We start from the raw sequence: 23,393 nt of genomic DNA on the forward strand, positions 1-23,393 counted from the left end.
ACAGATGGACTGGGCCGGGGCAATGAGAGAGAGATAAGCATCTCCCTCCTATAAATTGGAGCAAGACACCTTGAGACCCAGATTTTTGTCTTCAAGTCCCTCCTTAATTTCACTTTTACCAAAATAAGGAGTCCAGCATAGCACAGTATTTCAAGAAGGTACTCACGTTTATTTTGAATGTCACAGAGGGATAAAGAACAGAATTAGAAAAGTGTAGGTGGTACTCCATGAATTCTTTTTCCAAAATTTTTCTATCTCGTCTCCTTTCAGCCTGTTTACAGATTACCTAACACTGTTTTAAGTTCTTTAAAAGAAAATCCTTTTTTTATATATGCTTCTGGGACTGAACAGGTAATATACAGTAATAGCAACCCCCATTACTAGTTTACATAGAGATGGCCAAATAGAGAGAATTTGTCTTACACATTGACTATATGCAATGAATGAGTGTTTAAAAGTGTTTTGGAATTTACTACAGATTTAAAGAGTTCAACTTCCTTATCCCTGAAGAAGTTTGGCAAACATATTTAGAAAAACATGTAGATTTTGTTAAGAAACTACTGTGTTAAGAAACCACTTTCTTAAAGTATTTCATAGAAATAAATTGAAATTTATCATTTTACTTAATGTGAAATAAACTACAATAGTGCCCAATGCAATATTTTAATGTGTACAGTTCAGAATATGTAGAACAATTTGTTTGTTTAATGGCTGATTCTTTTTCAGACCAAAAAGTACAGTTAGCCTGAAATGTTGTCATTTCTTTTCCATTAAAATATAGAACATAGTATTTCCTCCTATGAATTTTATCAGTCCTGAAATTTATGGGATTTGAAAAACTGGATCAAGGAGATTTAATGCAAAATTGTGCTACTTGTGAAATGTGAAAAGATCAGAAAAAAAGATTGGACACAACCATTACTTTCTTGGAAATTTTCTCATCTCATTTTATGCAGAGTGAGAGAAGTTAGTCAGTGCTGGTATTTTTCCAAAACATTAAGCACTGAGTACTAAGCACAATTACAGAGGTGGGCAGAAATGGGGTTGATTGAATATCCTATCAGTCTTCCAACCAACCTTGAAACATATAGCATTAAAAAAAAGTGTTTTTCTCTTGAAACTCATTCACAAGCTTTGTCTTATTTAAACAGTTGCTTTCAAAAATGGCAATCACACTGAAACAGTTTTCCTTTTACATAGAGATTCTCCATTTAAATTCTAATGATATTTTTTACCACTTGGACTAGTAAAGTAGAGAATAAAACATAGCTTTCCAGAACTGCAGTACCTCAGCTTCTATCAAAAAGACTTTAATCAAAATATCAAATACATATATTTTTTTATTGTAGGTAGACTGCCCCAATGGACCCAATCAGGTCCATTACTAAGCCTAAATTCAACCCTGTCATGAGGCATGAGATTTCTGCTTCACTTATATTTAAAATTGATCTTACATCTGCATTATGTGAGTAAATTCTCCACTTATAACATTTGTGGCAAATTGTCTTGTATTTTATATGCTCATAGAAAAAGACTCTAGTATTTCCTAGAATAGTCATCCAATATATCAGTGTTTCTCATTGAAATGTGTTACACATTTCTATACAGAAATGGTGTATATGTATATATAATGTACATCCTCATGGATCTGAATAATGCATGCAATACTGCTAATGTGAAAACTCAATTACATGAAAAATGTTTCTCCATAACAATAACTGTGTGTTGCAGAATGGACAGTAAAGTAAGGTTCTAGTATCACCAAGTGTCAGAAATATTCATAACCTCAATAACTGGAAATCTGAGTATTTAAAACTATTCTGTGTGGGTTCTCAATATTTCTGAAACTTGAACCTCATGCACTTCCCTTAGTTAGGATTCAGCATGCATAAGATTATTTTATCCATACCTGACCTTTGCTTCAGTGGCTGAAATGCAGCTACCTGCTGTGTAGCCCAAATGAAGTTCCTCACAACATTTCTTCTGCTTGCAATAGATTCAAGATCTCACCTACAAGGGAACAAGCATTATTTCTCCTTCAAAAAGCACTTAAAGGCAGTATTTCAAAGCATTTACAAAGCATAAAAAAAAAGTGTTTATGGGTCATAAAACAATTCAGTTTGATAAACTGAACATTAGTCATTTTATTCTAATCATTTTATTTCTTATAAAAAAATGCATAAAATGAAACTAAGTTCTTAAGCAGAAGTTAAGGAGTAGAAAATTGTATTTCTTCATTTCAATATACTACGTAAATGGGATATTTTTACATAATATTTTAATTAGAAATTTATGAAGGAAAAAGAACCTAACAACATAATTTTAGTGCCAAAAATGAGTTTTTAAGATATGTTTTTACAGATCAATATAATGATATCTTCTGCATGTGCGTACAGGGCTCGGTAGAATTTGATGCTTATCACACATATATCACTGAAAAGCAAAACATACATATATGAAGATGTTCTTTGAAGCATGCTCTGCACCAGAAACGAAGAAAAGCTAAGCTTTTAAATGTTTTCAAATTATGAAATTTTAATCCCCGTGTACAACTGAGGCAAGAAATATTTAGTGTTCACTTAGCCTAGCATTTAGACATTTAATGCCAAAATAGTGCCATTTTTAGAAGATGTAAACATTCTGAAAGTAAACATTTGACTTCACTATGTCTGATTGCTGAAGGCTTGATTGTTTAAAGCTTAGCATTTTACCAATGTTCAGCTTGTGAATGAATTACATAATTTTGAAAACGACCTTGTGAAGGTTTTTATATAAATGTTCTATTTTTATTTTATCAGCGTAACTAAAATCCATTACTAAGTTACAGTAATTAAATACCTCTTCAACCTCAAACCTGCAGTAATGAAATGAGAAATGTTTCTTTAATTGTAAAATTTTGATTCACTTGATTTAACAATGAGATAGCAAATGTGATCTTTCTTTGTTTTTCCAGACAGTGCAAAATTTGAAAAGAATCATGCCATAGTTCACTAGTCATCAGGAGTGACAAGTCCACCTCTGGCTCCTGGATAAAAGTCACGGAATCACAGAATCATAAAGGTTGGAAGGGACCCCTGGAGGGCACCGAGTCCAAACACCTGCTAAAGCAGATTCCTTACAGTAGGTTACTCAGGAAAGCATACAGGTGAGTTTTGAATATCTCCAGAGAAGGAGATTCCACAACCTCTCTGGGTTGCCTGTTCCAGTGCCTTGTCCCCTGCACAGTAAAAGAAGTTTTTCCTCATGTTTGTGTGGAACTTTCTATGTTCCAATTTGTATCTATTGCCGCTTTTTCAGTCTTTGGGCACTGGTAATAAAGCCTGGCCTCATCCACTTCATGCCTGCTCTTTGAGTGTTTATAAGCATTGATAAGATCCCCTCTCAGTCTTCTTTTCTCCAGACTGAACAGACCAGGTCTCTCAGTCATTCCTCATACAAGAAATGCTCCAAGCCCCTAATCATCATTGTGGCCCTTTCTCCAGTAGTTCCCTGTCTTTCTTGAACTGGAGAGCTCACATTTGAACACTGTACTCCAGATGTGGCCTCACCAGGGCAGAGCAGAGGGAGAGGATTACCTTCCTTGTCCTGCTGGTCATGCTCTTTTTAATAAAGCCAAGGATACCAGTGGATACCAGAGGCCTTCTTGGCCACAAGAGCATACTGCTGGCTCGTGGTCAATCTGTTGTTCACCAGGACATCCAGGTTCTTCTCTTCAGAGCTCCTTAAAATCACACCAGCCATTAACCTAAGATCAGTACAGAATTGTTGACATATATGACAGAGGTAGTAAAGACTGAAATAGTAAATTACATCAAAACAAGATAGAAATGTGAACTGACTTTCCATAAAATGTGTGATAAAAAAAGAAGACAAAGATCTCCTGTGCTCATTTCATTCAAATAAACTTGAGGTAACAAGGAAGGCAAAAGAAGGGCATCCAATCTCACCTAAATTTAATTGATCAAATACAGAGATGGACAGTTAATTTTAGATGTCAATTCACACCCATTCTAGGAGGACTGTTCTTTAAAAAGATTTGACTGAAATTTGATAATACTCTTTCAATGTTATACAGTGATTTTGCAATTTATCTAGAATTTATGGATTAATAAAATAAACAACATTTGATGTCCAAAATCAGGCATAAAAAATACTTAAGTCCCATAAGGTCATTGTTGGAGTAGAAAAAGCTGCTATAAATTATTAGACTAAACCAGCTGCCAACCTAAGTAGATTTAAGGCTTCAGAGATTTTTTTTTTTCCTTGTGAAGAGCCAATACTAATAATTTTTCATAGAAAAACAGGCTACTTTTTAAATAAAAGAATAAGTCTTACTGTAAAGTACTTGTGTCCAAAGCAAAAATTACGTCCAATACAATGTCATTGTAATGACACTATGAAGTACACATACTAGTCAACCTGCAACTTCAGCAACAAGCAGTAAGTCTAGTCTCTCAAATTGTACTTGTTTTAAACAAGATTTAAATGAACTATAGAACTCTAAAATTGCATCATCAGATTGCTTCTTTGGTCTGGAAATGTGCTTATTTTGAAAATCTGTGACATAAATCTACGCACAAAAAAGTAAGAGACACAGCTGCAGGGCATAAAATTCAAGCTGTCCAGAAACACACTCATATATTTGATGTTTTTTTCCTGACATAATCTCTTAAAATTTTAATAAATGTTGTTTAGATTCACATGATATACTGAGTTATTAGTCACTTTATAGAAAAGGACTAACAAGATTTTTCTTGCTTTTTTAAAAAAATAATGTTCTCAAAAAGCCAACACATGAGCCATGACGAGTGAATATCATTTTGGAATACAGTCACTGCAATGTGTAAATCTAAAGCACATAAATGGTTTGGCTCCTTAAATTAGCCATTTGGTTTCAGCTGGCTTTAAACAGAAGTAAAGATATAATACTTTTATAAATCTCAGAAAATAGGCCCTTTTTCAAAAATAACAACAGAAAAATACTCCTCTCAGGCTAAGGATAGTTCAACTCCAAATGCACATACCAATATCTGGAAGTTTGAAATTCCAAATCAATTCATAAAATATTCAAGAACAAATGTTAAATGAGTTATCAATTCTTAGTAAATCATGATAGATATTGTAAAATTACTCTGGATCAAATATAAGTACTAAGCTGCCACTTAGAATCATTGCTTGGTGTGAAAGGAGCCACTGAATTACTTCAGCAATCAATAGAGACCTAGGAAGAATGGAGTCAGACGAGAGTATCACTGTAAAGTAAAACCAGTTTTCTTTCTTTTCTATTTACTATTTACTCCTAACAGAATGTAAATTAATTCCCTGACTGCAGTCAAGCCTAGTTTAAGCAGTATTTGCTTTCTGAAGAACAGAACAGTAAAAAAATAGTTAACAGTTTGGTATGCAGTTAAGGATTTTACTCGATTTTTATTTCTATATTCCAACTAGAACACTTATTTATTGAAGAGATCTTTAACAAAGAGTGAACTGTGTATTTAAATACCTTGTGGAGAGGCACAAACCAAGACTATTTAAAGAACACCGTAATTCATTGTATATTTTTATACAGTATTGCTGATAGCAGATTAGTGCTGGAATTATGTTGCTACTGTGATCTCAAGTGACTGATTGTATTATTTGTTTGTAGAAATTTAAAATTATCCCAGCTGAGACCAATGTCTCTGACATGAACGTAGTTAATGCCATATGGAGATAATTTATTATAAGCTTCATAATACTTGAATAAGCATCGTGACACAAGAAACCCTGTTAAACGGAGCTGCTGGTTTTTTAATTTTTTAGTGACAATTTAGTTATGTAGTGTGCTGTCATCAAATGAGATTAATCATGGTAATGACATGTTTTTCAGTGAGAACATTATTGACTATTATTTGAACTCAGAGCAGGAGGAATGTGTTTCTAAGTGAAATGCTACAAACATTAAAAAGGAAACAAAACACCTTTGGGTCTTACATGGTTTCTGTTTGCTTGGAAAGTACCAAAGTGGGGAGTATACCACAGGCAACTGGTGGGCGTGAAAAAATTTATCTGCAGAAAGATAAACATTTTCGTAGATAAATAATGAGAAAAAAAAAATCTTATTTTGGAAATTAGAGGCTGTTTAAGAAAAATCCATTGATATGTTTAAAATCAAAGCCTTAAAAAAAAAAAAAAAAAAAAAAAGGCCCTACATAAATGAGTGGCTTATTAATGTTTAAAAAGTCAAGTTATATTTTGGATACACATTTGGTTTCTTAAAGAAAGCTAATTAAAACATAGATTTTTTATTTGGATGTAACAGCATCAAAACTTTGTGAATTTTGTAAGCAAAACTCTCTAACATCAGAAATAGCAAATCAGCTTCAGTCCTCTGCATCATTCATATTTTGGAAGATTGTGTGCCCTCATACAATTTTTCTACTAGCCAGGAAATAAACTTCCACAGCCAAGGTTCACTCCTCATTCAGCCTACGCAGTATCAGGTCTGGATATAGGAATTAAAGTAGGACAACTAGTGTGGTAGTTTACCTTGCTACCAAATAGCAAATAGTTTGAAGCCTAATGAATATTAGAACTGAAATAGTTTCCATGGCATTGAAATAGAAAAGAAGGAATTAGAAACAGCTATCTGGTGCAGGAGAACTGAAAACTGGGTTTCAGAGGAACTCTAAGGCAGAGATTTTATTTTGTCATTAAATAATTGTTTTAATGTAGGACTTTTCTCTCACCAGGAGGATTTAGTTTATCAGTGGAGCTTGCTTTTTAGCACCATGCCAGCCTAGAGGAAGCTTTACCTCCATTCTGGGATTTCTTTATCCTTTGCCAAGGATTGTGTTGTCATTTGGTAAAAAACTAATTTGTCTCAAATCCTATGGGACATATTATTATTATTATTATTTAATGTACTCTATTTGAGTCAGAGTCTTTGAGTCATTCTCTTGCCTCAGCCTCTGTTGTGGCTTCTGAATCTGTGGCCAAAAGTTCACAGCCTTCAGGCTGCTTTGCTGCATTTCAGCACCAGGAAAGGGGCAGTCTGATTCAGCAAGGGCATAAGAAGAACGGAAAAGGAAAAATAAACACCAGGAGTAGAAAGGACCCAAGAGGGAGGATTAAATCAGTGTCAAAACATTGACAGTGTCAGGGCACTGTGAGGACAGGAACAATGTGTGCTGGTCATGGGGCAGGCAGAGAGGGATCTGCCTGGCTGGGGAGGTCCTGCCCTGCCTTCTCCCGGCCAGTGATATTGATCCAATAATATTTTATAACACACATCTGACAATTTCTTCGTTTGCTAAGAAACTGAGACAATTGAAAGTGCTCACAAAGGAATGACTCATGTTCAAAGTCAGAGTTTGACATAAGAGTAGGACTTAGCTAAAAATTTTAAATTTAAGGTCACCTGCATTTCCTGTGCAGTATCTAACAGGAAAAGGAGCCTTATAGCGGTCCTTCTCTGTCCTGGTTCATTGTCCTACTTGGATTGTTTTTTTGTAGATTGCCCACCTAGTGAGTTTGCCTTTCACTATCTAGGGAATCAAGACAGAAGAACATGAACTCCTAGGTGGCCAAAGAGATGTGAATGGGACTGACTAGTTCTTGATCCATTATTAGTTTTCATTGGTTAGACTCTTCAGTTTGGTTCAGATCTGCTCATTTCTGAGCATCTTATCTAAATATAGTTTATCAAAGACATGGGCAAACTATGTAAGCCCAAGTGCCTTTCCTTTTTGCTTCACTGCTTAAAAAGATACCTTACATGGGACAAAACAACAAAAATCAGACACTTTCTTAAAAAAATTGTAAGTGACATATGAACAAAGAGGTATATAGGACCCTATGTTCTTTTCTGACACGGGGAACTGTAATCAAGCTAAATTTTCAATGTAGCTAGGTTCTCTACTCCTATTACTTCAGCTGTTCGGGAGAGAAGAATTATCCCATTTTGTAGACCAAATGTATTCACTGCCTGTTTATATTCCTCTGGCTCTATACCAACATCAGTCCATAACTTAAGTGTTGATTCTTCCTCCCCGCATCTAACCTTTCTACAGAAAGGGATTATTCATCCTCTCAGCTTTGTTTTCCAAAAAGAACAATGAAATGTTTTAGGTTAATCTCATTAGACTTCTAAAACTATATTTCCTGAAATTCCTGCATTTTTTACTTCCACACTTGTGCAGTCTTTTAATTTTAATCCTTCTGGCACTTCTGATTACAGATTTTCTTGAAAGTACTTTTTCTTCACTCTTCACCGTGACATATATATATGTATGCATATGTCTTTATCCAGATGACAAACAATAAATTGCACAGCACAAGAGAAAAAACTTAGATCATAAGAGTGCAATTCTTACTATTAAGAAACAATCATAAAATTTCTGTTGCCATCTCTGCAGTAAAATGCCAAGCTTCATAAATACACATGGAACAAATAAGTCCTGTATAAACACAGCCACTGAAAAGCTTACCAAAAATATTCAACACTAAGTCATTAGGAGAATTATTTAAAGATGATAAAGATATAAGTGTTGCCTATGCAAAATGGCAAACTTTGCATTATTCTAGAAAATAATAATGAGCATACCTTTAAGCATATGTCTAGATCTACTGAACTAAACAGATTACCTCAGGTTCCCAAGGAAATTCTGAATCAGAAAATTTAAGGACATGCTTAACAGCTGAGATGCCACAGTGCTCAGCATAATACAGAAATGGAGTCTGAGATGCTATGAAAAACAGCTTTGGCTTTAAATTTAACAAAGGAGAAGATATCTGTCACTAAACTATTAGTTTTTAAGTTTAGACAAATAGAAACCCATCACTAGAATTACAATGTAGTTTTAAATCATGCCTTCATTTATTCCTATCTCTCCAATCAGTTTGCTTGTTCACTATATGTTTTAGAAAATTCTACTATGAGACCTTTGCAGCATTTTTTTTTTTTTTTTAAGAATTAAATTATTTGAAAATCAATTATCTCCTTGTAGACAAATGTAAATACTGATGCTAGCTTTAACTTCAGTACAGGTTGGAAATATTAGCGTAACTGCTCCTATCTCAATTCATTTTCCAAAATTTTGAAGCTCATGTTTTTGTTAATTCAAATAATTTATCAGCCAATAGGTGGCACTGAAAGTATTTAAAATTTATCTCTATATTCTAGTTTCTTTTTAAAGAATTCACATTTCCCTCAAGTAAATGGTATATTATGCTCACAAATCAAAGCCAAGGTACATATTGAATTCTGTCATTACAAATACTAAATACCTTTAAATTGTTAGAGAACTGTTGAGAATTTAAACAATTTTCAACAAACAAGTGCATTTTAATACTTCAGTCTTTGTTGAAACAAACACGAAAGCAGGAGATCCTATTTTGATCGTTTGATCAATGACATTCCAGAGGCTGAAGTTTAAACTGCATATCTCTGGGGAATCAGTAACTTTCCAGAAATTGGCTTATACTGTAGCTTTTATAAGCTGCATATCAATTTGATTGTATCATTCTTTTTGTTTTTTGTGGATTTTTTTGTTTTTTGGTTTTGTTTTTTTTTTTTTTTTTTTTTTTTCAGCTTCATTTGTTTTTTGCAGTCCATTGAAGGAAAATACTGCAGCAAAATTTCTCATTACTAGAATTCCTCTGAATTTTATTAAGGCAGATTTTATAGGTAACTTCTTTATTTTCTATGGTAAGAAAGAAATTTCTAAGCTCATAAACTCTTCTGTGAATAGAGTTAATCAGATCAGATTTCCAAAGAAAATTACCGCAACATATTCACAAGAAGCAATCTTTCCCTGGAAAGAGTTTTCTAAATTGAAATGTTCTTTGAGGAAATGTGATTCAGAAGATATTGAGTATCAGTGTTTTGGTTTGTGCTGAGTATAATGCAACCATTCTCTAGTGCATAGTATTTCATACCTGTAGGTATACCTCTTCCTGTGCCTTCCATGAAAACCCATGCCTCTTGTTCTTTTAACTATACAAAATAATTTCCATTGGAGATGCAATAAGCCAGAGATGACCACAGTACAAAGAGGGTCAGCTATCAGTATCAGTATCAGCTATACTGTAGCTGATACTACCACTGATAGTCATGGACACAGAATCGTAGAATGTCTTGGGTTGAAAAAGACTGAAAGATCATCTAGTTCCAACACACCTGTCATGGTCAGAATTGCCACTAGATTAGATTGCTCAGGACCTCATGCAACCCATCCTTGAACACCTCTGGGGATGGAACATTCAGAGCTTCTCTCATCAACCCATTCTAGTGTCTCACCACCCTCTGACTAAAGAATTTCCTCTTAACATCTAATTTAAACCTCCTCCCTTTTAGTTTAAAACTGTGTTCTTTGTCCTATCCCTACCAGACCATGCAAAAAATCTGCTTTCCTTCTGTTTATAAGCTCTCTTTAAGTATTAGAAGGCTGAAGTGAGGTCTCCCCAGAGTCTTCTTTTCCCCAAACTAAACAAGCCCAGCTGCCTCAGCCTTTCTTCATAGGAAAGGTGCTTGAGACCTCTGATCATCTTCATGACCCTCCACTGGACCCACTCCAACAGCTCCACATATTTCTTGTACTGAAGGCCTCAGGCCTGGGCACAATTCTCCAGGTTGGGCCTTACAAGGTGAAATAGAGAGGGACATTCACCTCCTTGTTCCTGCTGGCCACTTCTCTTTTGGTACAGCCCAGGATAAAGTTCACTTTCCAAACTGCAAGTACACTGAATAGGACTTCACAAAAGATCGACCATTGTCCAAAATTTGATTTGCAAACTTGGATAGTCTTTTGCAGGTAATACATACTAAATTCTCTCATCACCAACACCCTCCTTTCCAAACATCTAGAAACACCTGAGCAACAGTGGAGCAGTATTCTGAATGTATACTGAGGTTTTCTTGGAATGGTGGCCAGACACTAAGCATATTTATACAGCTGATTGCAGATCAAGGTATATTCATTCCAGACTATATAATTCACCCAGACAGGCCTTAGGGATCCTTTCAACAGTTTCACTGTTTGCACGTGTTTTTAACTGAATCAGTATGTCTGTGGCAAATTGCAAACAGTAGTTACCAGAAGATGACAGTCCATTATTGAAGTTCTTATTTTATGTTATTTAAGTGTTAGATTAAACTTTGTAAGTATCTATAGCTATTTCTTTCCTCTGAGAAGATCTAATTCCAGAGCTGATATTCAGTGCTTAATTCTAGCACGTGATCCTGATCATCTGAGAGTAATTTCATACTGAATATGTCATTCTTGTTTTACTACGCTTTCTTGTAGCAGCAGTATAGGAAACTGTAAATCAGAGGGTACAAACTCATGATCTGCAACGCTTCTCATAACTGCAAAGAGCACCATGAGGAAACACTAGGTGAGACAGCAACTTGCATATATTTACCTTGCATCAATGCAATAGCAATCAACTTAGTATAAATATGTAGAAAGGTCATTATTATTATTGTTTTTACTTACAAATAAGTTCTTATACAAGGATCTGTCAGGATAAAAGGACTTTTAGAACATACATTCTTTACATATGTTGTATTGACAGGACAAAATGTAGAAACCATAATAAAAAACAGAAAAATAAAGTCTTGTGTTTAAATATCCTCTCCTTATCCCCAACTTATGTAGCCAACTCTAATTGGGCTCGGATGCCTGTTTAGATAGTCTGAAGTCATTACCAATTCTTGGATATTTGTACCACAAGTAAAAGTCCTGTAGCTAATGAAGGAATTCAGATCTTGCCATTAAAAGGAAATCCACAATATGCTGTCTAATGGGAAGACTTGTTAAAAATCTCATCGAAACACTTCCTGCTGCTAAATGAACAGGTTTGGCAGGCATGAATTAGAAAGGGTAGCTATTGTAACCTGTCAGGGTTCTTTATGATGGGATGATCATGCTAATACAAGAAACTACTTGGGAGAACTACTGAGAGAGTCCAAGTAACTGCCAAAGATGAGATTTCACCTTATGCTTCAGTGCACCCTCTTCCTAATTAGTGATGGTAAAAATTCAAAGCAATTTGGGAATCAGCTGAAAAGCAGATAAATAACAAGCAACTGTTCAGTTGTGCACACAGAGAGAGACAAGAGCAACAGATAGTAAGGCCAGTGTGCCCTAAGATAAAATCTTTGTTTTTGCACTATCAACAGTCATTAGGAAAATGATTAGAACTGCAGTATTTCACTGAGTCAAACACAACTTCCTTCACTCTATTCCAGCAGCTGCCATCTACACCGAGGAGGATGCAGCCTGGTGTCAGACACCAGGTTCCTCCATTCTTCTCTTCCTGTTTCTTCTCCCCCTCACCACTCCATGGTCACCCTCTCTTCACTAACGTACTCTTAACGTTTCTCTGCAGTGACACTGCTTGACATCGCAGAACAGAAGCTGTGCCTTTTCACTCAAGAAGTGACTACTGCAGATGTTGGATAGTTGATAGGTTTGGAGGGACCACAACAATAACATGTTTTCATTGACTTGCTTAAAATCACATTGTAGTTGTGAGGCCAGCAGCATGGCATATCTTTTAAGTTCAGTTACAAATGAGGCAAGAGCAGCCTCTTGTAATTGTACTTCTAAGTAATCCTGATGATATATGAAGCTTACCAGGAACAATGAATGAAAATAATATCTCACCAAACCGAAAACAAAGCTCAAAACCAACATTGCTTCCTGATACATACACACTGGGCTAAGACTGCAAAGACACTGTAAATCTTATTTCCTAATTTTCCAGCTTGACTTTGCTGTCTTAGTGAGAAATGTGATTTTAGATTTAAAAAAATAAAAAAATATTCAGGATCTATCAGACATAGTCCTGACATTCTGAAGAGTCAAAGAAACGACTAGAAACTCATCTGTGGTCCAGACTTCTGCTTTTGAGTATAGCAGTTCAGCTGTTCAAAAGTATTGCTGATTCTTCTTCCCTAGTTTCTACCCTAGATGTTCAAGGTATGCCTATAGGTTTCGCAGATACTTGCTGGTAAATGGCATATTCTTAATCCAGAAGCTTGTCCACTGCCAAATATCAAGTTGCCCATTCTATATTGAGTAGGTAGCTTCACAGTAAGACTGTTGCAATGGTTTTCTTTATTTTTAGCTTGAAAAACCAGTGCAGTATTCTTTACTCATTCTGTGAAAAAGCAGCACACTACTTACTGGCTCCAGAGAAATTCAGAGTAAAGCAAATCGCTCGGTGGAACATTTCACCTTAAATGTTTAGAACCTGGCAAACTTGTGAGAAACTGATGGCAAGTTCTTGAAATGCTCATTACACTTGACTTTGTAAAATGTTACTTTCCCATTTCTGTGTCCCAGCAAAAACCTGTGGGTACGAAAGTCATTTAGAGTAAATGTGGGGTTTTTTGTTGTTCTTTTTGTTTTTAGGTTTTTTTTGTTTGACCCATTTTTCAGCAATTTTTTCGTTGTTGTTGTTGTTTTATACTCAGAAAGTGTGCTCTTCATTCACATTTGTAGCAGAACCTGGAGTTTCCACAAAACCAAGTGACGCTCCTAGCCAGTCTAGAAAGAAACTGGCACATAGTAGCATCCATCATAAATAATGAATGGATCAATTTCAAAGTGTAATATTACATCAATATGCACACTTTTTGAATATTGATGTAAATTGGTTTAAATTGACCAGATGCTCTGAAGATGGTGTAGACAGGTGCAAATTATTTCTCCTGTCAGCAAATCCCATTAGTCTTTAGAAGAGATGCACTATAAGAGAAAGCAGCTGCTTGTCTTCCTAAGGGACTGCTGAGAAAGGCACCTCTAATATCCCCTGGGAATTTCACAGAAGTGCTGAAAATGCAGAATAAGCTTGGAATGAGATCTCTAATCAACACTTTGTCTTGACTGCCTTTTTTTTTTTTTTTTTTAAACATTTTTTACTACCCATTTCTCAGTGCAGTGACTCTGTCACAGGATAATCTATGTTCTACCTTTCTGAGGCCAGTTATCATGTCTACAAAAGTAAATAAAAACTGCTGGGGCCATTTGCTACTCCTGAGGCCAGTTGATGCCCTACTTCATATTCATCACTTTTACTTTCTGAAAAGTGAGAGAAGTCAAACTACCTGTTTTCTGAAATATTTGTATTTGATTCAAAATACTGTCAGTTATTAAATCTGCTAACAGTTGTTTTACATATGCATAGTATTTGTGTCCACAAGGCAGTTCCGTTTTACTTACTGGTTCTAGGAAAGCCTGTGAGACAACCATGGAATTTCTCTGACTGCTTTTCTGGTTTGCATCAGCTTAACAATCCCAAGGGCTCTTCACTCTTTCTTTGTGAATCAGTGAGCAGCTTTCCAAAACAGACTTCTCCTTTTTTCTTTATTTTACAGGATCATAGACTATCCTGCTGAGGAAGATACTATCTAGGTGTACTTGAGTGTTGACAGTAAACTTAGCATTAAAACATGATTAAATCATTGAATAACTAGGGCTGCAATGTAGATTTGTTTTATATTAATTTTACATTACTCATATGCTACAGTAGGGATTGGGCTATATGTAATATATGTAGGTATCTGGCATGTATATACGATAATATATAGGGCAAATAAAAAAATAATAGTGTGGGAAATGCTAGAGAAAGAAGATAACAGTATTACAGGATCAAACAAAGCAAAGAAATGTAAGGAGAAGGAATGAGGCTGCATTTATAAGAAGGGACTGTTATATGCAGTCCAGGATTTCTGGGGAAATCCAGAAAAATCAAGACTGTTCCTCTCTTGCCTTCTCAAATAAGTTAAGTTTGATAAATTATCAATGATCTTTTAATTCAGTAATTTTTTAATAGTATTTTGCACTCCCTGGTGCCTCAGTATGCATGTAACAATTGTTTTACACTTAAAGATAATACAGATGTTATTAATATAAACTACCCTACCCTTCCTGACTCTGTGACAGAATACATATTTTGAGCATTAGTTTCTAGGTCAGTTTTAATCCTATTTTGAATGCAAGGTTTGTTAGATATATTCTTTTGATTGCTTTCTGAAAATCTATGAATACATCATACAGTAAATGATCGATTCATCTTTTCTTCTTTTTACCACCAGCTGTGCCTATTTGTGACAAAATTATTGTTTTACTCTCCCTCTGAAAATAAGATTGTCCTTAATCATTGAATGAATGCATACTACTTTCTTTAGTTAATAGAAGACGGCTGTATATTGTCTGAAGGCATGCATGCAACATATACACATGGAAATCAGCTCCTAACAATGATCATACAATTTGCATCAGATTGCTAAGCCTTTTGAAGCTTTCCAATTTGCATAACTTAGTGGAAATAGAGCATAAATCAGTTCTTCCAGTTTATGTTGCTGTTTCTGTGTGTTATGGGAACAGCAGCTTCACTTCTTCATTCTGTATAAAAAAAACAGGTTGATAAATGTATGAGAATCTAAGAATAGATGGCTGTATTTGCAAGCCATTATAAATACTCCCAGACACCCACTTGCCCACATTGTTATGCATGATTCTTCTGAATAACTATCAGATGTTCAGAAAAGTTCAAATATAACTTACTACTACTACAGTAGCCATTCAGCTTCACAAACGCTCTATTTACATGGAGGCTTTGGAGAAAAAGTATGCTAGGCTTAGAGGGTTTTTTTACAGTGCAATAGAAATGGCCAGAACTGGAAGTGTAAATAGAAATAGCAGGAGGGGGTAACATTTTGAAAACAAATATTGGAAATACAACTAGGAAACTGGATGGAGCAACTAATTTTAAATCTTTTCACCTTCGCAAATATGAGAACTTGCAGTCACATGAATGTAATGTACACAGATTAAGCCTTCCTGCTCACTCAGTACAGCCACTGAAAAAGGCACTGTGAAAAAAAAACAACAAAACAGTTGATTCAGAGAGTGAACCCATGAAATTAAAGTAAATAGTTTAGGATTTGCTTTTCTTGGCAGGTCAGATTCAAATGCAAGAAGGCTAGAAACAGCCTTTTCCCCAGTAATTTAGTGAAGTTCACAATCTCTTTAAAAGCTTCCGTCACTAAGATGCACTGAGATCCTTCACTGGAATGCTTTTACTGCACTTTCCAGGTCTGTGAGATCTCCACTGGGGTGATGCATTCATATGAAGTTAGCGGAAGGACAGTGTAAATAATACGCTGTTCAACATGCCTTGCTAATGATACTGCAGTCACACAGTGTAATGAAAGTACCTTTGAGTTTTGAATTGAATGGACTGCAAACAAATGATGAAGCCAGAACAGCGTAAATGTGAATTATGGCTCAAACTCACAGTGGGAAAAAAAAAATTTGGGAACCGTCGAGTATAACAGCTGAGTGGCTCTTGTATCATTATTCTTATAAGTAACCAGAGTGTAAATAAAAAAATAAAAAAATAATAAAAAAAGAAAGTAAAGTAAATAGTAATAATAAAAGGCATTCAAGAATGCCTTTAGGAATATTTTAATTTTAATTTAATTTGATTTGATTTTTAAAGTTTTATTTAAATTTATAAAACTTCTGCAGCCACAGCAGCCAGTGTAATCATTCAGACCCAGTCATTAGCAAAGACGCATCTTACTATCTAGAAGCTTCACTGAGATCTGTAGCACCACTTTCCCCTAACAAATATAATACAGGCTTTATACTGGGTGAGAACAACATTAATGTCATCTTCAACCTGATACCAACCAAGACAAAATCCCATATCGGAGAGTAGTCAATCAGAATCCTATACTGACTTCCTTCGGGTTGCATTGCAATTCAGAACAGTCAATATATAAGGCTGAAAAACATCTCAGATCACTGAAATATTCAGATGTAAACACTGTAGATTCAAGGACTTTATAGATAAAGTCATGGGAAAAGATATTCTTCAATAGCAACATCATTGTGAAAATTTGGCTAAAAAGAAGAAAGAATCTAATTTTTAAAATTCTGAAAGTATTATATATCAAGCCACATGAGGAGATAAATCCCTTTTTTAAAAATAAAAGATTCATTCTCTAGATGATAAGTAGAAGTTCAGTGCTGCTTTTCTAGTGTTTAAGGAGAAACTAATCACAGATTTACATGAAACTAATTAAAGTCATATGATCAGACATGAAGTATAGTCAAATGGTTTGGAAGATTAGATGATATAATTAGCAAATGAGACAAATCAGATACCTAAAATAGAAGAATGAAAAAAGAAATTCCTCCCTTGAAAACTCATTATGTAGGAAACAATACACTAGTAGTCTCCAATTTAAAACAAACTAGCAAAACAAAGATCAATTGACAGAGCAAGATCATAAAAATCAGGAGTAAGAGATGTGAAGAAAGAAAATTCTTCAACAAGAAAAAAAGAAAAATGTCTTTAGAAAATAATTCTTTCATTTTATAATCCATAGCTATCCACTAGATTTTGTACAAAATTTTATTGCTCACAGTCTTAAATAGAGGCTCCCACATTCAGTATACTGTAAGCACAATTTATAGCTTACATATAAAATCAGCATGAATGGCAGTCCTGCAGCAGTGACAATCAGAAATTCAGTTCACACACCGAGAAAAGTTACAGTTGAAGGCAAATCAGAATTTGATGGCATACCCTCCTGCTTCCTCAGCTCCAGTTCCATGATCCAAGTTGTGTAGAAAGAAGAACACACAAGGTATAGTTCTGAATTCTTCATTACTCTTCCAGGCAAACCTGAAAGTCACTTACCAATCTCAAATATTTCATCAAGAGAAAGAATCTGAACTAGCTAGAAAGTTAAGAAGTAAATAGATATTCTTGAAGCTTGCACTTATTATTATCCATAAAAGGGAGTGCATGATGAAGGACAGGACCCAAGCAAGAGGTTTGAAGAGTTAGTGCACTAGGGAAAGTAGTATAACGTTGGGAAGAAATCTGCCATAAAGACAAATGCCAACCAGAGATTAAATCTAACAGAGAGGAAATGCATAGTAAAGTCTTCCAAGGGATGGAATTTTCCCCACCTACAGAGCTTTCCATAAATATCTTCCTTGTGATTCTAAAGCTGCAAGAGAACACAGTGAAACTCTGTGGGAACAGAAGATAACTGAAGATAATTTTATAATTCTATACTCTTCTGGTATCGTTGCACTGCTTTAGTAAGTCTGGTATATTTAAGATTTTTTGAGAGACTTTTTTTAGCCCTCAGAACAGCCAGACTGCATCTACGAGGACTGTGCAATGGTGAAGGCACACTGAGGGATGGCTGGGGAGTCAGGAGGGCCATCAGCCCCAGTAGATGCTATCCCACAGGGTCTGACCATGCTGGGCAGATCTGGTGTCTGCACACAGTCCTGGGCAAGAAGAACTAGGGCAGTAGGCTATCCCACCAGTGAATCCAGCCAGGAGACAGGAGCAGAAATAGGTCTTCAAAAAAGGTACAACCAGATCACAGCTTCAGCTAGGTATGGTAACCAAGGCTTAAATGAAGTTCTCAGAGCAACAGGCAGAGTGTGTGGGTAGGTCTGATAATTTTGAGAGTAACCTTACTATAATAAGAAGTACTGATAAAATGCTCACTACATGCTGATGGGAAAATGTCTGCCAACCTGGGAACTGCAGGCCTGGAAACAGTCTGAGAGCCAAGGGGATATGTGAAGGGTGCAGGTGGACCTTGAAGTGCAGCTGGACACCTGAGAACATGAGATAGCCTGAAGAGACCATCAAGGATGACAAAACAAGAGACTGAGGAACAGTTTATCACCTGAGAAGGTGAAGAATGGACTTAGGAAAGTGAGAGTCAGCTTGATAAGTGGGCATTGATGTGAGAAATATATTTTTTTAAAAGAAAATTAAGGAAGATAAGAAACTTCATCATTTACTAGTTGTCTCAGAAAGAAGATAAAAGTTAATAGTATCTGTTGATTGCCTGAAATACTAGTGCCCTACACCCTCTAATGTCTTAGTGGTGTAACAAGGATCTGAATTTTATAAAATGGATCATCTTTTTCTAAGAAGCTTCTCATGTTGCACATATTTTTCTCACTCTTCTACTCTCTTTCCCTTCTCCTGTCCCTGTCTTGTCTCCTCTCATTTTTAAATAGGTTGAAGCTTCACTGGAACTTCAGGTTAATTCTCTGATGCTATAATGTTGGCTACTAAACTCAGTGATGTTCCACATACTGCGATGTAGATCAGCTTTGAAGTGGGGCTCTATTTTTTAAGTCCCTTTTCTGAGCCTTTTTCTGGTGGGAGTTGTTCTCTTTCGAGATCAGTTTTCTTTATTGATGTTGATATTACCTTAATCTGCAACTGTTTGGGATTGATTTGATGCTCTCTGTACCAGTGATTGTATGAACGTATACAGATTACACATGTATGTATATTTTAATTATTACAGTTGAGATAAATATAATCTTAATAATATAGTCTTGAAAAGTGTATTAGTGATAAATATATTTTCTACTGTATTAATAAGTTTGCTATCCATAATAAATACATAGGTTACATTAAAAGTAATGTCTCCTATTTATTTCTGTGGAAACTAAAACAAATACAAACAGCACAATAACACTGATAGAGCAAATTCTCAGTTACAAAACACTGTTTTTGAACATGCTCACCACCACTAGCTATGCACTGTCACCAGCAATAAACAAAAGCCTGCATGCTGCTCTTGTAAAAATCTGTATGGCCATCCAGAATGTGGATGTTTTTCATATTGCTGCTGCCATCACTGAAAAATAACATCCACTGCTAGTTTTCCATAAATGTTTATCAAGCACCCATGAATGTCCATTGGAGCATTGTTTTCTACATGAGGAATTCAATGACACACCTTTGCTTCAGAAGTACTTTTATGTCACATCATTTTGTCAGTCTGCCACTCTTCTGCCATCTATTGCACAGCATCAAAATGTAATGGAATATTGGTGGGAATATTCAAGCTTTACTGCCATACCACCACCATCTACCTCTGAGATTATGGACCAGTGTAACTAAACAGGAGGCATTACTTTTGGAGAAGTCCCCATGTATTCACTGCCATAGTATTATTGATGTTTGTTGAACCTGTAACACCAATATGTACTTTCAGCTATGTTACTAAGTTTACTGCCTCTAATTTCCTTTCTACTATCTCTCATGGCTCCTTCTATTAATTACTGCTGTACCCTTAACATCTACTAGGTATATATTTACTTTCTGGTAATATCTGCAGTAGTTTATTGTCTTCATTTTTTTTAAATTGTTTTAGAAATCATGATATAATTACTACTGGTAGTTCATTGTTGTCTGTTATAAATATCAAACAAAATCTTCTTGTCTTTGTAAATTACAATATCCTACCTGCTGTGATCTCTCTACCTTGTTCTGTATAACCCTACTCTATTACCCACAGGCTGGATAAACTTGCTTCAATTACGGTATGCTTCCAGGTAAGGCTGGTCAGAGCACATGAGTGCTGCTTAGTGCTCTCAGGGACCTGGCAGTTAAAACTAAAACATACTTAAACTTGTTAAATAAACAATGACCCCTTTTCACAGCTCCACACTAACCAGTAGAGGCACCGGTTGTGCAAGACAAGTTGTTGTATTCTGTCCCTTCATATCTTCTGAATGCTTTTAGAGCACGCACCCTTTCATAGTTTCTGCAGAAAGTCACAGGACAGGCAACAGGCCCATGTAACACCCATGTAACCCCTATGTAAACCAATGCTATGGAGCCACTATATGAAAAGTCAGACTATTTACATGGATGTTTTTACAGTCAGGAACTTGGGGAGGGAACTACACAGATGTTAGAACTGAAAAAAAAAAAATAAAAAAAAATAGATTTTGTCTCCTCTTGGTTGTCTGTGGTATACCGTGCTTCAACAGGCTGCAAGAATCAAGGAGGCAGAAGTATAGGTGTTGTCCTGAAGAAGAGATGAACCAAAGCTAAGAATATGCATTGAAAAATGGGAAAAATGAATGGTTGGTGGAACAGATTATCGTATAGACCTCACAGAGATGGGAAAAGTGAGAACAGGGACAAAAGAATGGACTTCAGCAGGACTTTGGGAAATGGAGCTGCTTAGTTGAGAAGTGTCTATTTCATAACCAAATGGAAAAAAAGAAAGCATGATACAGAGTTGGTTCATTAAAAATCAAGGATTGAGCAAAGTAGTGAAGAACAGGGCAGACTAGAGTACAAATAATGTTAGCTGATTGTCAATGTCTAAGAATTAAACACAAATGCTGAAGGTCCCTTTAACCTCACAACAGATTCATGACAAAATGTGAGTGCATGCCAGATACTTTTTGGCAAGAAAGCCTGGAATCTCGGCAGAGCAGGAGCCACACTGAGCACAGCCCTGTGACATGGCCTTTAAGGTCCTGAGTCCTGGTATCAGCCGTGCACTTTCAGCTGTACTGCAGGTAATTAGATCTCTGTCCCTCTATTCATTTCTAAGGAAAACCTTTGTTATTTACCAATCAAACTACAAATATTTTTCTAAGAGCTGGAAAGGAGGAGGCAAGGTCTGCCCTTGTCCTTGTAACCAAATTGCCTCTGCTTATGTATAGACGTCAAACCAGTTTTACAAGAATGTTTCAGAGGTGTTGCCTTGCAACACAGTTACACATTACATGTCCTTCATCAACTCTTTCCAAGGAGACAATGTACACTACTACATATTTGCTCTTTGTTTCTTTGCTCAACACTTCCTATGATCCTTTTGTACCCTACAGTTCGATCTTTTTTTTAGAAGGCAGACGTGCAGAACCCACCTCTTTCACATCTCTTCTCGAATCTGAAAACACATTTTATTTTCTTTGTGCAACTGCTTTTGTTGTTGTTGTTGTTTAGATACTTCAAATGAGGCAAAATTCCTTAAAGACCACTATTTTATTTTTCCATATTCTTATTTTTAATATATATTTGCCACAAAATTTTTTCTTTAATAGAGAGGGAAGATATTTTTTAACCACAGCCATTCAGCCTGTGTTCATCTCCTCCCACTGAAAAATACCTGCTGAAGGATGAAATTGTTCAGCATGCTCTTAAACTCTTTCCAGAATACAAAACTCAATGAATATTCCTAGATTATCATTAAGATTGGGGGGTTTATTTTGACTAGGAAAGGTCTATTTTTATTACATGTGTTCCAGGATGAGTTCTCTTACCTGTTTCATATTCTGTTGATGTATTACCTCTTCTGTTAATGACTTCATGGAATGCTATGTTATACCTCTAAAGATATCTTTCAGTATACAATCTCTCAAAAACCAATGAATGTCTGATCTGTTCTCATCTTGGCCTAGGTATATCTTTTCTCCAAACAGTTATGAAATCTTCTTATCAAGATCTGATTTATCTTTGTACCTAGCTAAATCAGCAAAAGTAGGAACAATTTCTTACCTGAATCTTTGCAATGTTGCTCAAGGCCACTGCATTTCTTACTGTGTCTCCAGACAGAGCTAAAAGTTTCTCTTCAGTATCCATGTATGTTCAGTTTGGGAGAATTAGCCCTCTTGAACAGACTCTTCCAATAAACTTGCTATATTTTCTCCTGTTAGTGATCTTGCCATCCTCAAATATATGTTTAATAACATGGTAGACTATGACGTGTTCCAATTAAACTTACATACCTCTCAAGGGGCACAGTGGTCAGGTCTGTTAGACAACACTAGAGTCACCTGTCATCAGCTACAGTTAGATTTTCTCTTCTCTTTTCCCCCTTGTGTCCCAGACCATTGCACAGTTCAATTCTGAGAGGAGTAAAAGCCTGTTCATACAGAAAATCCACTCTGTATGTGGCACACCCTCTGTTTATGTCCGCAAGACTTTTGATGATTATTTCCTTAGGTGGACTAGATCGCAATAGAATAGAAGCACTGGAGATTTCTTATTATTTCTTACAGTCATTTTCTATTATTTCCTCTCTCCTTAAAAGAAGAGCTGAGCACTGTAACATAAGTCTGGATCCTCCTCTGGGAAGGTTAAATTTTCTGTATGTGGTAGAGAAAAAAGAAAAATGAAAATTCAAATCGTGGCTAAAGATAAACGAGTCTCCTGGCTGCCAAAGTGGAACTGCCAGTTCTGCTGCATATGTTCTGAGAGCTCTCCAGTTTTTGGAACTCCGTAATATGCTTGTTGGATGAGAAAAACAGCAGAAAAAAAAAAAAAAAAAAAAAATTCAAACCTTCAAACCTATAAAAAATCTAAAATTTTTATATCACTTCAATTCACCAAATGTGAGACATTGTTTTGAAAACCAAACAAACAAACAAAACCAATCCTTACCCACAACCAACCTTCACCCCCAAAATAAAAAAAAAAAAAAACAAAAAAAAAACAATAGAGCCATCACTGCAATTGAGATGAGATATACAGTACAAGGACAGGAAGCAGGAGTTACATCAGCTTCTACTTTCAGTTGCATAAAAAGCACTGTGGGT

General features: G+C 35.7%; 1 long non-coding RNA gene across 2 annotated transcripts in view; it reads right to left on the reverse strand.

The window, feature by feature from the left end:
• LOC149919481 (uncharacterized) overlaps positions 1-17,700 on the reverse strand; it is a 190,311-nt gene extending 172,611 nt beyond the window's left edge. For both annotated transcript variants that reach the window (XR_016463604.1, XR_016463603.1), the window contains exons 1-3: positions 17,590-17,700; positions 3,576-3,745; positions 1,910-2,010 (exon numbers count right to left, since the gene is read on the reverse strand). This is a non-coding gene — a long non-coding RNA (uncharacterized LOC149919481). The remainder of the gene's footprint in view (positions 1-1,909; positions 2,011-3,575; positions 3,746-17,589) is intronic.
• Between the last annotated feature and the right edge of the window lie 5,693 nt (positions 17,701-23,393).

This window comes from Phasianus colchicus, chromosome 1 (genome assembly GCF_987193195.1).
Source record: "Phasianus colchicus chromosome 1, bPhaCol1.hap1.1, whole genome shotgun sequence".
In the NCBI taxonomy this organism is placed as follows: domain Eukaryota; kingdom Metazoa; phylum Chordata; class Aves; order Galliformes; family Phasianidae; genus Phasianus; species Phasianus colchicus.